This window comes from Pimephales promelas, chromosome 23 (assembly GCF_988280905.1).
Source record: "Pimephales promelas chromosome 23, fPimPro1.hap1.1, whole genome shotgun sequence".
NCBI classification, from domain to species: Eukaryota; Metazoa; Chordata; class Actinopteri; order Cypriniformes; family Leuciscidae; genus Pimephales; species Pimephales promelas.
In genome coordinates this window covers 26,926,626-26,941,061 of record NC_142791.1, presented here as the reverse complement: position 1 = coordinate 26,941,061, position 14,436 = coordinate 26,926,626, and positions in this window count along the sequence as shown.

The following is a 14,436-nucleotide window of genomic DNA, read 5'->3' as shown; positions in this document are numbered from 1 at the left end:
GAAACTCAAAAATTCGGCCCAAAAAAAAAACGACAGTGGTACCCCTTACGTTTTTTTTTTTGGGGCGAAAAATTAAGTTTCTCCAATCTTCCCAAATTCTGGTAGAGGGCCATGAGACTTAGACCTGAGTGCAAAAATGGAGGCTCTAGCCCCTTCCAGAGCTGAGATATCGAAACTCAAAAATTCGGCCCGAAAAAAAAAACGACAGTGGTACCCCTTACGTTTTTTTTTTTGGGCGAAAAATTAAGTTTCTCCAATCTTCCCAAATTCTGATAGAGGGCCATGAGACTTAGACCTGAGTGCAAAAATGGAGGCTCTAGCCCCTTCCAGAGCTGAGATATCGAAACTCAAAAATTCGGCCCGAAAAAAAAACGACAGTGGTACCCCTTACGTTTTTTTTTGGGGGCGAAAAATTAAGTTTCTCCAATCTTCCCAAATTCTGATAGAGGGCCATGAGACTTAGACCTAAATGCGAAAATGGAGGCTCTAGCCCCTTCCAGAGCTGAGATATCGAAACTCAAAAATTCGGCCCGAAAAAAAAAACGACAGTGGTACCCCTTACGTTTTTTTTTTTGGGCGAAAAATTAAGTTTCTCCAATCTTCCCAAATTCTGATAGAGGGCCATGAGACTTAGACCTGAGTGCAAAAATTGAGGCTCTAGCCCCTTCCAGAGCTGAGATATCGAAACTCAAAAATTCGGCCCGAAAAAAAAACGACAGTGGTACCCCTTACGTTTTTTTTTTTGGGCGAAATATTAAGTTTCTCCAATCTTCCCAAATTCTGATAGAGGGCCATGAGACTTAGACCTGAGTGCAAAAATGGAGGCTTAGCCCCTTCCAGAGCTGAGATATCGAAACTCAAAAATTCGGCCCGAAAAAAAAACGACAGTGGTACCCCTTACGTTTTTTTTTGGGCGAAAAATTAAGTTTCTCCAATCTTCCCAAATTCTGATAGAGGGCCATGAGACTTAGACCTAAATGCGAAAATGGAGGCTCTAGCCCCTTCCAGAGCTGAGATATCGAAACTCAAAAATTCGGCCCCAAAAAAAAACGACAGTGGTACCCCTTACGTTTTTTTTTTTGGGCGAAAAATTAAGTTTCTCCAATCTTGCCAAATTCTGGTAGAGGGCCATGAGACTTAGACCTGAGTGCAAAAATGGAGGCTCTAGCCCCTTCCAGAGCTGAGATATCGAAACTCAAAAATTCGGCCCGAAAAAAAAAACGACAGTGGTACCCCTTACGTTTTTTTTGGGGGGGCTAAAAATTAAGTTTCTCCAATCTTCCCAAAACTCTGGATTCTGATAGAGGGCCATGAGACTTAGACCTGAGTGCAAAAATGGAGGCTCTAGCCCCTTCCAGAGCTGAGATATCGAAACTCAAAAATTCGGCCCGAAAAAAAAAAACGACAGTGGTACCCCTTACGTTTTTTTTTTTGGGCGAAAAATTAAGTTTCTCCAATCTTCCCAAATTCTGGTAGAGGGCCATGAGACTTAGACCTGAGTGCAAAAATGGAGGCTCTAGCCCCTTCCAGAGCTGAGATATCGAAACTCAAAAATTCGGCCCGAAAAAAAAACGACAGTGGTACCCCTTACGTTTTTTATTTTGGGGCTAAAAATTAAGTTTCTCCAATCTTCCCAAAACTCTGGATTCTGATAGAGGGCCATGAGACTTAGACCTGAGTGCAAAAATGGAGGCTCTAGCCCCTTCCAGAGCTGAGATATCGAAACTCAAAAATTCGGCCCGAAAAAAAAAAACGACAGTGGTACCCCTTACGTTTTTTTTTGGGGCGAAAAATTAAGTTTCTCCAATCTTCCCAAATTCTGATAGAGGGCCATGAGACTTAGACCTGAGTGCAAAAATGGAGGCTCTAGCCCCTTCCAGAGCTGAGATATCGAAACTCAAAAATTCGGCCCGAAAAAAAAAACGACAGTGGTACCCCTTACGTTTTTTTTTTTTGGGCGAAAAAATAAGTTTCTCCAATCTTCCCAAAACTCTGGATTCTGATAGAGGGCCATGAGACTTAGACCTGAGTGCAAAAATGGAGGCTCTAGCCCCTTCCAGAGCTGAGATATCGAAACTCAAAAATTCGGCCCGAAAAAAAAAAACGACAGTGGTACCCCTTACGTTTTTTTTTTGGGCGAAAAATTAAGTTTCTCGAATCTTCCCAAATTCTGATAGAGGGCCATGAGACTTAGACCTGAGTGCAAAAATGGAGGCTCTAGCCCCTTCCAGAGCTGAGATATCGAAACTCAAAAATTCGGCCCCAAAAAAAAAACGACAGTGGTACCCCTTACGTTTTTTTTGGGGGGGCTAAAAATTAAGTTTCTCCAATCTTCCCAAAACTCTGGATTCTGATAGAGGGCCATGAGACTTAGACCTGAGTGCAAAAATGGAGGCTCTAGCCCCTTCCAGAGCTGAGATATCGAAACTCAAAAATTCGGCCCGAAAAAAAAAACGACAGTGGTACCCCTTACGTTTTTTTTTTGGGCGAAAAATTAAGTTTCTCCAATCTTCCCAAATTCTGATAGAGGGCCATGAGACTTAGACCTAAATGCGAAAATGGAGGCTCTAGCCCCTTCCAGAGCTGAGATATCGAAACTCAAAAATTCGGCCCGAAAAAAAAACGACAGTGGTACCCCTTACGTTTTTTTTTTTTGGGCGAAAAATTAAGTTTCTCCAATCTTCCCAAATTCTGATAGAGGGCCATGAGACTTAGACCTGAGTGCAAAAATGGAGGCTCTAGCCCCTTCCAGAGCTGAGATATCGAAACTCAAAAATTCGGCCCGAAAAAAAAACGACAGTGGTACCCCTTACGTTTTTTTTTTGGGGGGGCAAAAAATTAAGTTTCTCCAATCTTCCCAAATTCTGATAGAGGGCCATGAGACTTAGACCTGAGTGCAAAAATGGAGGCTCTAGCCCCTTCCAGAGCTGAGATATCGAAACTCAAAAATTCGGCCCGAAAAAAAAAATGACAGTGGTACCTCTTAAGTTTTTTTTTTTTCGGGCGAAAAATTAAGTTTCTCCAATCTTCCCAAAACTCTGGATTATGATAGAGGGCCATGAGACTTAGACCTGAGTGCAAAAATGGAGGCTCTAGACCCTTCCAGAGCTGAGATATTGAGATATTTATAATGGCATAAATGCTACGTGGCATCTCAATATCTCAGCTCTGGAAGGGTCTAGAGCCTTCATTTTTGCACTCAGGTCTAAGTCTTTATATTTCCTGCTTTATTTTTTGGGGTGAAGTGTGACCAGGATCTGGTTTTGATGACATTCACACACTGACTGCGGTGTGTGTGTGTGTGTGTGTGTGTGTGTGTGTGTGTGTGTGTGTGTGTGTGTGTGTGTGTGTGTGTGTGTGTGTGTGTGTGTGTGTGTGTGTGCGTGTGCACCTGTTGTCTGGTGTAGTACACAGTAGTGCAGTGCCAGATCAGTGCTGTGTGTAATAAGCCCAGCAGTGTTTATGTGGATGAGTGCGTGTTGGCGCTGATTGTGTCCTCTTCACATCCGTTCCTCCACTCCTCCAGCACCTGACTGCCAACACTCACTTCAGTCCCTAATATGAAGACATGTTGTGATGGATCCGTGTCAATATCGGGATTCTGACAACACCTGGTTAGGCCTATACATCCTTTAACATTCCCAGTTATTTAAGCCTCTAAATGTGTGTGGTGTGTACCTTTATAACCGATCTTCAGGCAGTTTCATGGGATTTATGTAACACGTTGGCCCCCCCTTTTTTTGAAGGGAAAGTGTTGGATATTTATAATGGCATAAATGCTAAGTGGGATCTCCATGTCTAAGCTCTGGAAGGGTCTAAAGCCTCCATTTTTGCACTCAGGTCTAAGTCTCATGGCCCTCTATCAGAATCAGGAGTTTTGAGAAGATTGGAGAAACTTAATTTTTTCCCCCCAAAAAAAGGTTGTTTTTTTTTGGGAAAAAAATAAGTTTCTCCAATCTTCTCGAAACTCCGAATTCTGATAGAGGGCCATGAGACTTACACCTGAGTGCAAAAATAGAGGCTCTAGACCCTTCCAGAGCTGAGATATCGAAACTCAAAAATTCGACACGAAAAAAAAAACTGACAGTGGTACCCCTTGTGTTTTTTTTTTTCGGTCAAAAAATTAAGTTTCTACAATCTTCTCAAAAATCCTGATTCTGATAGAGGGCCATGAGACTTAGACCTGAGTGCAAAAATGGAGGCTCTAGACCCTTCCAGAGCTGAGATATTGAGATGCCACGTAGCATTAATGCCATTATAAATATCTCAATTTCTCAGCTCTGGAAGGGTCTAGAGCCTCCATTTTGTCACTCGGGACTAAGTCTTTATATTTCCTGCTTTATTTTTTGGGGTGAAGTGTGACCAGGATCTGGTTTTGATGACATTCACACACTGACTGCGGTGTGTGTGTGTGCGTGTGCACCTGTTGTCTGGTGTAGTACACAGTAGTGCAGTGCCAGATCAGTGCTGTGTGTAATAATCCCAGCAGTGTTTATGTGGATGAGTGCGTGTTGGCGCTGATTGTGTCCTCTTCACATCCGTTCCTCCACTCCTCCAGCACCTGACTGCCAACACTCACTTCAGTCCCTAATATGAAGACATGTTGTGATGGATCCGTGTCAATATCGGGATTCTGACAACACCTGGTTAGGCCTATACATCCTTTAACATTCCCAGTTATTTAAGCCTCTAAATGTGTGTGTTGTGTACCGTTATAACCGATCTTCAGGCAGTTTCGTGGGATTTATATAACACGTTGGCCCCCCCCTTTTTTGTAGGCAAAGTGTTGGATATTTACAATGGCATAAATGCTAAGTGGGATGTCCATATCTAAGCTCTGGAAGGGTCTAGAGCCTCCATTTTTGCACTCAGGTCTAAGTCTCATGGCCCTCTATCAGAATCTAGAGTTTCGAGAAGATTAGAGAAACTCAAAAATTCGACCCCCCCCAAAAAAAACCGACAGTGGTACCCCTTGCGTTTTTTTTTTTTCGGGCGAAAAAATAAGTTTCTCCAATCTTCCTAAAACTCTGGATTCTGATAGAGGGCCATGAGACTTAAACCTGAGTGCAAAAATGGAGGCTCTAGCCCCTTCCAGAGCTCAGATATCAAAACTCAAAATTTTGACCCGAAAAAAAAAAAACCCCGACAGTGGTACCCCTTTCGTTTTTTTTTTCCGGGCGAAAAATTAAGTTTCTCCAATCTTCTCAAAACTCTGGATTCTGATAGAGGGCCATGAGACTTAGACCTGAGTGCAAAAATGGAGGCTCTAGTCCCTTCCAGACCTGAGATATTGAGATCCCATGTAGCTTTCATGCCATAATAAAAATAGTGGGTTCGTGGACGGTGGATTTACGGGATGGCGCTTGGTGCCACAGACTCAGGGGGCCCCCCTGAGTGCGGTAAAACAGTTTTATCATGACAGGAACTTTAATTAAAATGTCCAAAAAATACACTACCCAAATCCCCATTCAATAGGCGGGCTATGAGGGACCTCAATATCTCAGCTCAGAAAGGGTAGAGACTCCATTTTTGCACTCAGGTATAAGTCTCATGGCCAGTCTCATGATTTCTATCAGAATCCAGAGTTGAGAAGATTGGAGAAACGTAATTTTTTCGCACCGAAAAAAACCCCCAAAAAAACGACAGGGGTACGTCATTTTTTTGGGGTCGAAATTTTGAGTTTCTCTGATCTTCTTGAAACTCTGGATTAAGCTAGAGGGCCATGAGACTTAGAACTGAGTGCAAAAATGGAGTCTCTAGACCCTTCCAGAGCTGAGATATTGAGATCCCATGTAGCATTTATCCCACTACTTTTATAATGGCATAAATGCTACGTGGGATGTCCATATCTCAGCTCTGGAAGGGTCTATAGCCTCCATTTTTGCACTCAGGTCTAAGTTTCATGGCCCCTTATCAGTATCCAGAGTTTCGAGAAGATTGGAGAAACTCAAACACAGGGGTACCATGAGACTTAGACCTGAGTGCAAAAATGGAGGCTCTAGACCCTTCCAGAGCTGAGATATTGAGATCCCACGTAGCATTTATGCCTTTATAAAAATAGTGGGTTAGCGGATGGTGGAATTTTGGGACGGCTCTTGGTGCTACGGACCCCGGGGGGCCTGCTGAGTGCAGTAAAATAGTTTTTATCATGACAGGAACTTTAGTTAAAATGTCTATCAAATAAATTACCCGAAACCCCATTCAATAGATTGCAGGCGGGATGGTGTCCAACATAAAAATGGTATGAAACTCATATAGGTTTGGAACAACATGAGAGTGAGTAAGTGATGACAAATATAATTTGTGGTTGAACTATACCTTTAAAGGCATAGTTCACCCAAAAATTTAAATTAGCCCATAATTTAATCACCCTGGCCTCTAGCCATCCTTGGTGTATGAGACATTCTTCTCTCAGACGAAAACAAACAGAGTTATATTAAAAAAATGTCCTGGCCCTTCCAAGCTTTATATTGGCTGTAAATGGTTGTTTCTGTTTTAAAAGTCCATAAAACTGCATCTATCCATGATACAAGTGTCACGGAAAGGGTTGGGAAAAAGGTGTGAGGACTCAAGTGCAAATAATGGGTATTTATTAAGAAAATAATAAAACATAAAACAAGAACAAAAACTCCCTCGTGGGGGAAAACTGGAGAGAAAACAGGCAGGATACAAGATACACTAAAACAAGAAACATGAACCAGGGTAACATGGACAACGAACCAGCACAGTACTGAGAACACAAGGAGATTAAATAGAGAGGCAAACAAAGGAGGCTAACGAACAGACAGGTGGGGCAAATTAACCAATAATGAGATAACAAGATGGGCGGGGTATACAATGACAAGAGAACACATGGTACAAAACAACAAACACCCAAGTGCAACACAAAACAGGACAGGCATGTGACATTACCCCCTCCCTACGGAGCGGCTACCAGACGCTCCATCAGGCGGGATGGGAGGAGCAAACCAGGGCGGGACGGGAGGGGCAGACCGGGGCGGGACGGGAGGGACAGACCAGGGCGGGGCGTGGCAGGAGGGACAGACCAGGGCGGGGCAGGGCGGGGCGGGGCGGGGCGGGACGGGAGGGACAGACCAGGGCGGGGCGGACCAGGGCGGACAGACCAGGGCGGGGCGGGACGGGAGGGACAGACCAGGGCGGGGCGGGAGGGACAAACCAGGGCGGGGCGGGACGGGAGGGACAGACCAGGGCGGGGCGGGGCAGGGCGGGGCGGGAGGGACAGACCAGGGCAGGGCAGGGCGGGGCGGGACGGGAGGGACGGGGCGGGACGAGGCGGGAGGGACAGACCGGGGCGAGGCGGGAGGGACAGACCAGGGCGAGGCGGGGCAGGGCTTGGCGGGGCGGGAGGGACAGACCAGGGCAGGGCGTGGCGGGAGGGATGGGGCAGGGCGGGGGAGGGACGGGGCAGGGCTGGGGAGGGACGGGGCGGGGCACGGGGCGGGGGACAGGTCGTTGTGGGACGGGAGGGACAGACCAGGGCAGGACGGGAGGGACAGACCAGGGCGGGACGGGAGGGACAGACCGCTTAATCCTGGGCGATCTGGGCGAAACAGATAGTCCATTGGCTGGCCAAGGCGAAACACAGTCCATCAGGCGACCAGGGCGGCGAAGAGCCCTCGGGCGGCCAGGGCGGAGCAGACCTTTCGGGTGGCCAGGGCGGAGAAGACCCCTCAGGCGGCCAGGGCGGTGAAGACCCCTCTGGCGGCCAGGGCGGTGAAGACCCCTCGGACGGCCAGGGCGGGGAAGCCCTCTTAGGGCCAGATACCGGCTCGGGAACAGACACCGGCTCGGGAACAGACACTAGAACAGAAACAGTCACAAGGACAGACACAAACACAGACACAAACACTGGGTCCAGAACCGACATGAGCTCCAGCTCTGGAACAGGCACGGGCTCTGCCTCCGGCTCAGGAACAGGCACTGGCTCTGCCTCCGGCTCAGGAACAGGCACCGGCTCTGCCTCCGGCTCAGGAACAGGCACCGGCTCTGCCTCCGGCTCAGGAACAGGCACTGGCTCTGCCTCCAGCTCAGGAACAGGCACTGGCTCTGCCTCCGGCTCAGGAACAGGCATAGGCTCAGAAACAGACACCGACTCAGGAACCGACACTAGAACATAAACAGTCACAAGGACAAACACAGACACAGACACAAACACTGGGTCCGGAACAGACATGAGCTCCAGCTCTGGAACAGGCACTGGCTCTCACGCTGGGCAGACGGGACGCGGGCAGTCTCACGCTGGGCAGACGGGACGCGGGCAGTCTCTCGCTGGGCAGGCGGGACGCGGGCAGTCTCTCGCTGGGCAGACGGGACGCGAGCATTCTCTCGCTGGGCAGACGGGACGCGTGAAGTCTCACGCTGGGCAGACGGGACGCGGGCAGTCTCACGCTGGGCAGACGGGACGCGGGCAGTCTCCTGCTGGGCAGACGGGATGCGGGCAGTCTTCCGCTGGGCAGGCAGGACGCGGGCAGTGTCTCGCTGGGCAGGCGGGACGTGGGCAGTCTCTCGCTGGGCAGATGGGACGCGGGCAGTCTCACGCTGGGCAGACGGGACGCGGGCAGTCTCTCGCTGGGCAGGCGGGACGCGGGCAGTCTCTCGCTGGGCAGACGTGCGTTTCCTTCTCCTTTTCCGTCCGTGACGACGAGAAGTTGGTTCTGAGCTGTCCCTCACTGGCCCAGGATCGAAGAGGGGCCAGGATGGAGAGTGGTGTTGAACCTCCTCTCTACCACCTCCTCCTCCTCCTCCTCTACGACCTCCCCGAATCCCACGAAAAATTACAAAGCGGGTCCCCTAAAAATTTCTCCTCTCCCGCTCAGTGGCTGGGGAAGAGAAGTTTGAAACCATACCGCTGGATATAGGTTTTGGCAAAGTCCTTCTGTCATGACAGATCGTCGAGAATTGGGTCGATCCAAGTCATCATCATCCATGCTGCAAACGTCATAATCCCAACAATCAGAAACATCGTCAACCATCATGCTGAGTCCTCAGATGGCTGGTTCGTTCTGTCACGGAAAGGGTTGGGAAAAAGGTGTGAGGACTCAAGTGCAAATAATGGGTATTTATTAAGAAAATAATAAAACATAAAACAAGAACAAAAACTCCCTCGTGGGGGAAAACTGAAGAGAAAACAGGCAGGATACAAGATACACTAAAACAAGAAACATGAACCAGGGTAACATGGACAACAAACCAGCACAGTACTGAGAACACAAGGAGATTAAATAGAGAGGCAAACAAAGGAGGCTAACGAACAGACAGGTGGGGCAAATGAACCAATAATGAGATAACAAGATGGGCGGGGTATACAATGACAAGAGAACACATGGTACAAAACAACAAACACCCAAGTGCAACACAAGACAGGACAGGCATGTGACAACAAGTGCATCTATCCATCATAAAAGTGCATCTACCCATGATAAAAGTGCATCTATCCATAAAAAAACATATATTAATATAAAATATTTAAAATATTCATATTTAAGTTGCACTTTAGATTTAAGTCAAATCCATATGTTCTTTTGGCCGGAAGTTATTTTACTTTATAAAGTTTTAAATATGGATATTTTTCTTACATCTCCATCTTCCTCATTACTCCACATAAAGTCAACATCTGAGATATTTTCATCAGCTATATGTTCAAGCACTTCAGAACTGTATATTCTGCACATGAAAAAGTTTCAAAAATGTATCGGTACTGTGATATATATATAATTTTTTTTGAAATTTCAATCAGCATTACTGAAAATGTGACTTCAGTAACAGGCTTTCAAACCTACTGTCTATTCTAATGGACAGACACATTTTAAAAAATCCTGATTTAAAACGTGTAATTCTACAGTCGATTTTTAACTTTAATTAATAAGTTCAATCTTTCTATTTTACATACAAACTATGAAAAACTGGCAAAAATATATACAAAATGTAAATACACCTTAGAAAATATTGCTTGCTTCTGTGTTTGGAGTGAAGTGCTGCCATGCTTCTCTTCAATGTAGAGTTTAGAGGGGTTTTTTTTATATATAATTACTACATGCAGAGCTTTACTGGCATTTGTTTGGATGACAAACGTCCAATCTCATGGACTGCAGGCTTTAAACTAGGTGAAATGCTCCAGAAGTTAAAAAAGGGGGCTGACATGTGATGTCCATTGTAATGGACACAGGGTCTGAAAGGGCTAAGCGACTGGAGAATATAGGCCTACTTCAGGGGGGATTTAGCTTCTTATGTTCCAGGTTATACCAACTTTTTGAATTTATCAAATAATCAACCCTAATAGGCTTTAAAATATAGAATAACATGTCTATAAACGTGCCATAGCCTACATACATGTGTCAAGGGGAATATAAAACTTTGCCTTCCATTGTTCATAACACCATAACCTTACTTAAATATTTACCATGGTAATGGTTCTGCCAGAACACCACAGACACTGTTAGTGTTACAAATAAATAAAATGATAAACAAGACTGTCATCAAAAATATATTTGTGTGATGTGCAAATTAGCCTAAACCACATGTATAAAAGCAGACGTGAAAATGTTCGTTTACCACGAATTAACTTCCGACTAAGAAAGCTATGTAAAAAATTTTGCCAAAGATTGACTGATTTCACTGAAATTATGCTGTTGTTGAAGTATTGTGATTAAACGTAAAACTCGAACCAAACAGATAAGAACGATTTAAGAAAGCAAACCAAACAGATAAGAAATATAGTTTTATTGGAGACGCACAATCACAACAACCTTGACGTCATTGAATTTAGCATCACACCTATCCGTGACTTCTCTTATAAAATAATAAATAACATTTTTTGACGGTGTAAAAAATACCAATCTAAAACGAATGTTTAAAAGCAAACATGTTGAAGATTAGCTGTTTCCCATAAAAAGCAGTTTATTCAGCGTAGCGAAGCATCTTCTCTTGTTTACTTCCGGGTTTTTGTTTCTCTGATTTCTTTTTTTTTTTTTCAACCTTGCCTGCTTGCCTTTAAGTGACTTTGGATAGGATATTATTATTAGGAGATCAAAATTGATAAAATAATTGTGCGTTGTCATCCTTGTCATAACCTCGTACGGCCGACAGGTGGCAGTGAAACCAAGTCAGCGACACTAACATTACTGACCTCTAGACTAGAGAGCGGATGAATCATTCATGACCATAGATAAAAATAATAACAATAATTACGAAACAAATGTTCTTTGATCTTCTGAGACGTGATAATTGTACAGTACAATCTGTGGGCTACTCTTTAAAAACGCACGTATTCGTTGAACTCGTCAAACTTGACAGTCGTGAAGCATTTTGTGCAAAAAAGAAAAACCTAACTTACACAAACGGACGTTTAATACGTTTAAGTTGAAGGGGAATGTAGGATACAATAAAGGATAAAATATTTATTTACATATATTTATTTACTTATTTACAATGTCCAGATCACTGCTCAACACAGTTGTAACGTGGTAAGAGTTACGTTTATCCACGATGAACCAGGTCAGCCAATCATATGCGTGATACGTGTTAATTTACTCATCGATGATTGAGATGAGCCAATCATATGCGTTTGCTCATATTAGAGCTTCCTCCATTATAACAACATAATCGTGTTGCCCAAAGAAACAATCAAAAGTTGCACTAATACAACAAAAGAGCACCGGAGTATCAACACAATAGGAATATTTATTGATATTTTCAACAGCAATGATGACAAACTTTTGTCATACACACCCCACACATACAGAATAACCAGCTCTAGAGTGATTCAGTCATCTAAAATATAAGAAATCACTGCGGATATATCACAAGTTAGGTCTAACAGTTGTTGTTTTTTTCCACACAAACCAGGTTTAAAAACAAAACAATATTTAACAACCGCATTTTGGGAACAGTACAGTACTAATATAAAATCTTTATATTAGTATTTACACATGTAGCTTACCGCCAAAGAAAACTAAAATAAACATTATTATGTTCCTACATGAGTTACTCTAGTAGGGGTAATGCAAATATGTAGTGTTAATGATACAATTATGACAATTTAAATGCAAACAAAGAGGTTTACGTGTTCTAAAGATAAAGTACCCATGTTTTATTTGTTTGTTTTTTTGGACATGGTAGATGAACAGGTATCGTTATCATCTGGAACTGAACTATAGCACAAGTACTGTTTTTCTATAGCCAGTTTAGATGTTTTTCACTCCTTTTTTTGAGCTTGTATTTAAAAAAAGCAGTTGTTATGCATGCTGTACACCTGAAATGCAGCGATTATAAAACTACTGAATACTCTTTTGCAGAAGAGTGATTCCAGATATATAGCCCTATGCATGCTCTAACTGAAGAGATTTACACACAAACACAAATAAAAACCACAGAGATGACTTGCAACAAGATACACGTTTACTTTTCTCCATACTAGTATACACACCGACACACACATACTCGCACACCTATATGTAACTCCACAGTATTTTTGTGTTTTTACAGTATTTAGTATTTTGTCAGCACAAAGATAGTTTAACACAGAAGGTGAGGCAGAGCGATCATCCACATATGGGATAAGATAGTGTGCAAAATCAGCATGGCACATCGAGACGCTCCACACACACACATACTCACACACACACACACAGTCATTCAACTATATACAAGAGATAGGGATTCGAAATATTGCACTTGCTGGCCCACTGCGCCCCACATACTGAGGGACGCATAAATGAACAAATAAATAAGATTATAGAGATACAGGTATCTAAATAGAGATGTTGTACAGTTTCATGCAGGGACGATGCTAAACGTGGCATGTGGTGGGGAAACCAAGAACTGATTTTCTATATTCTGAGGACACATCAATGAACTATTAGTAATATAGGTACCGGCATATTCAGCCTACAGTACATCTGTGACCATGATATATTCTTAATAACGCCGGATATGGTCGGCCTAATGTTTTATATGTACTACACTCACAAGACCACACATATAAACAGACCACACCATGTAGTTTTCTCATTTAAGGGCTATGTGTTTTCCGTTTTACCTTAATTCTACCTAGATTATTATTATACATCACAATGGAAGTTGGACAATCTCTAGGGATGAGAAACCAACAAAACCATCAAGAAGATGAATCGCATGAAACCCCTCAGGAACATGTCCAGGTCATATTTCAGCCTGAAATGAAATAAAATGGAGCGAGTGATTAGAATTATATTTTACATAAAGAGAATGACGCCTATTTTTTGGACAAATTATTTTTTTAGATAGATAGATGAAAATGTTTCTTTATTCAAAGAATACATTTGATTTTGAGATGAAATATGCGCCAGGTATTGCCAGATTTCGAGACGTTCGCCACAGATCTGCTCTTCCTCAGAAACACAGTAGGCTCGTTATATTTCTGACATTTAAAAATATGCGTCCACGGCCAAAGTCATGTAAGGTTCGTGGGATGAAATATTGATGCACTTCTGAAAATAGCTGCACATTTCCTTGGCTATCACTGCATCATTTTACAAGACGAGCTCAGATTCCTTCTAACGTCTAATATCACCGAATCTTCTCTGGCCGAGAGCAGAAAACTAGATAAGAAAGCAGCCAATCACGTCCTGCACACGCCAGCAGAGACAGAGCCGACGGACAGCGATAAAACACACGAGAGAAATGTTGAAAAAAGGGCTTGGGGGGGAAAAAACACAAACTCCACTTCATCTAGAGGAACGTTTGGTTTTCAGACACACACCGCTCAAGAAGCAAATCGTTTACTTTTCTTTTGAATAAATAGATAAATAAATATCTCATTTCATCAAGTCATTTACAATGATCGAAGGAAATGCCTAGAAACATTTAATGCACATCTTTTTCCCTGTAGAGAAAAGCTACTTGAATCCACAACAATATATGTATCTGACCGAGGTATATACAAACCTATGTACACTAGATATATCATGTATTCATAGAGGTGACTTTAATATTCTTTAATAATCTATGGCGTTTGACACACACTCACACACACAGCTGATGTCATAGCCGCTGCTCGATGGGAGATTTCAATTTCAACCCAATTAATATGGCATGAATTCCTGATCCACAAAAACAAGGAGTCGAGTGCGACGTGTGTAATGCAGCGCCTGGTCGTCTGCTAAGCCCCGCCTTTAAAAAGAATTCTGACCAATCCCACCTTAACAAGGAAGTCCTATGTGGTGACATTTTTTAACATTTAAAATGTGTAAATGTATCTAACGCTTTTCACAATACACATGGTTTCAAATCAGCTGTACAAAAAAATCATGATGTTAATAATTACAATTAGGGATGCACAACATATCAGCCATCGCATCGGTATCGGACGATATATGTTAGTTTGTAATGTTATCATCGGCCCGATGTTAAAATTCGCCCGATATCTTAAAGCCGATA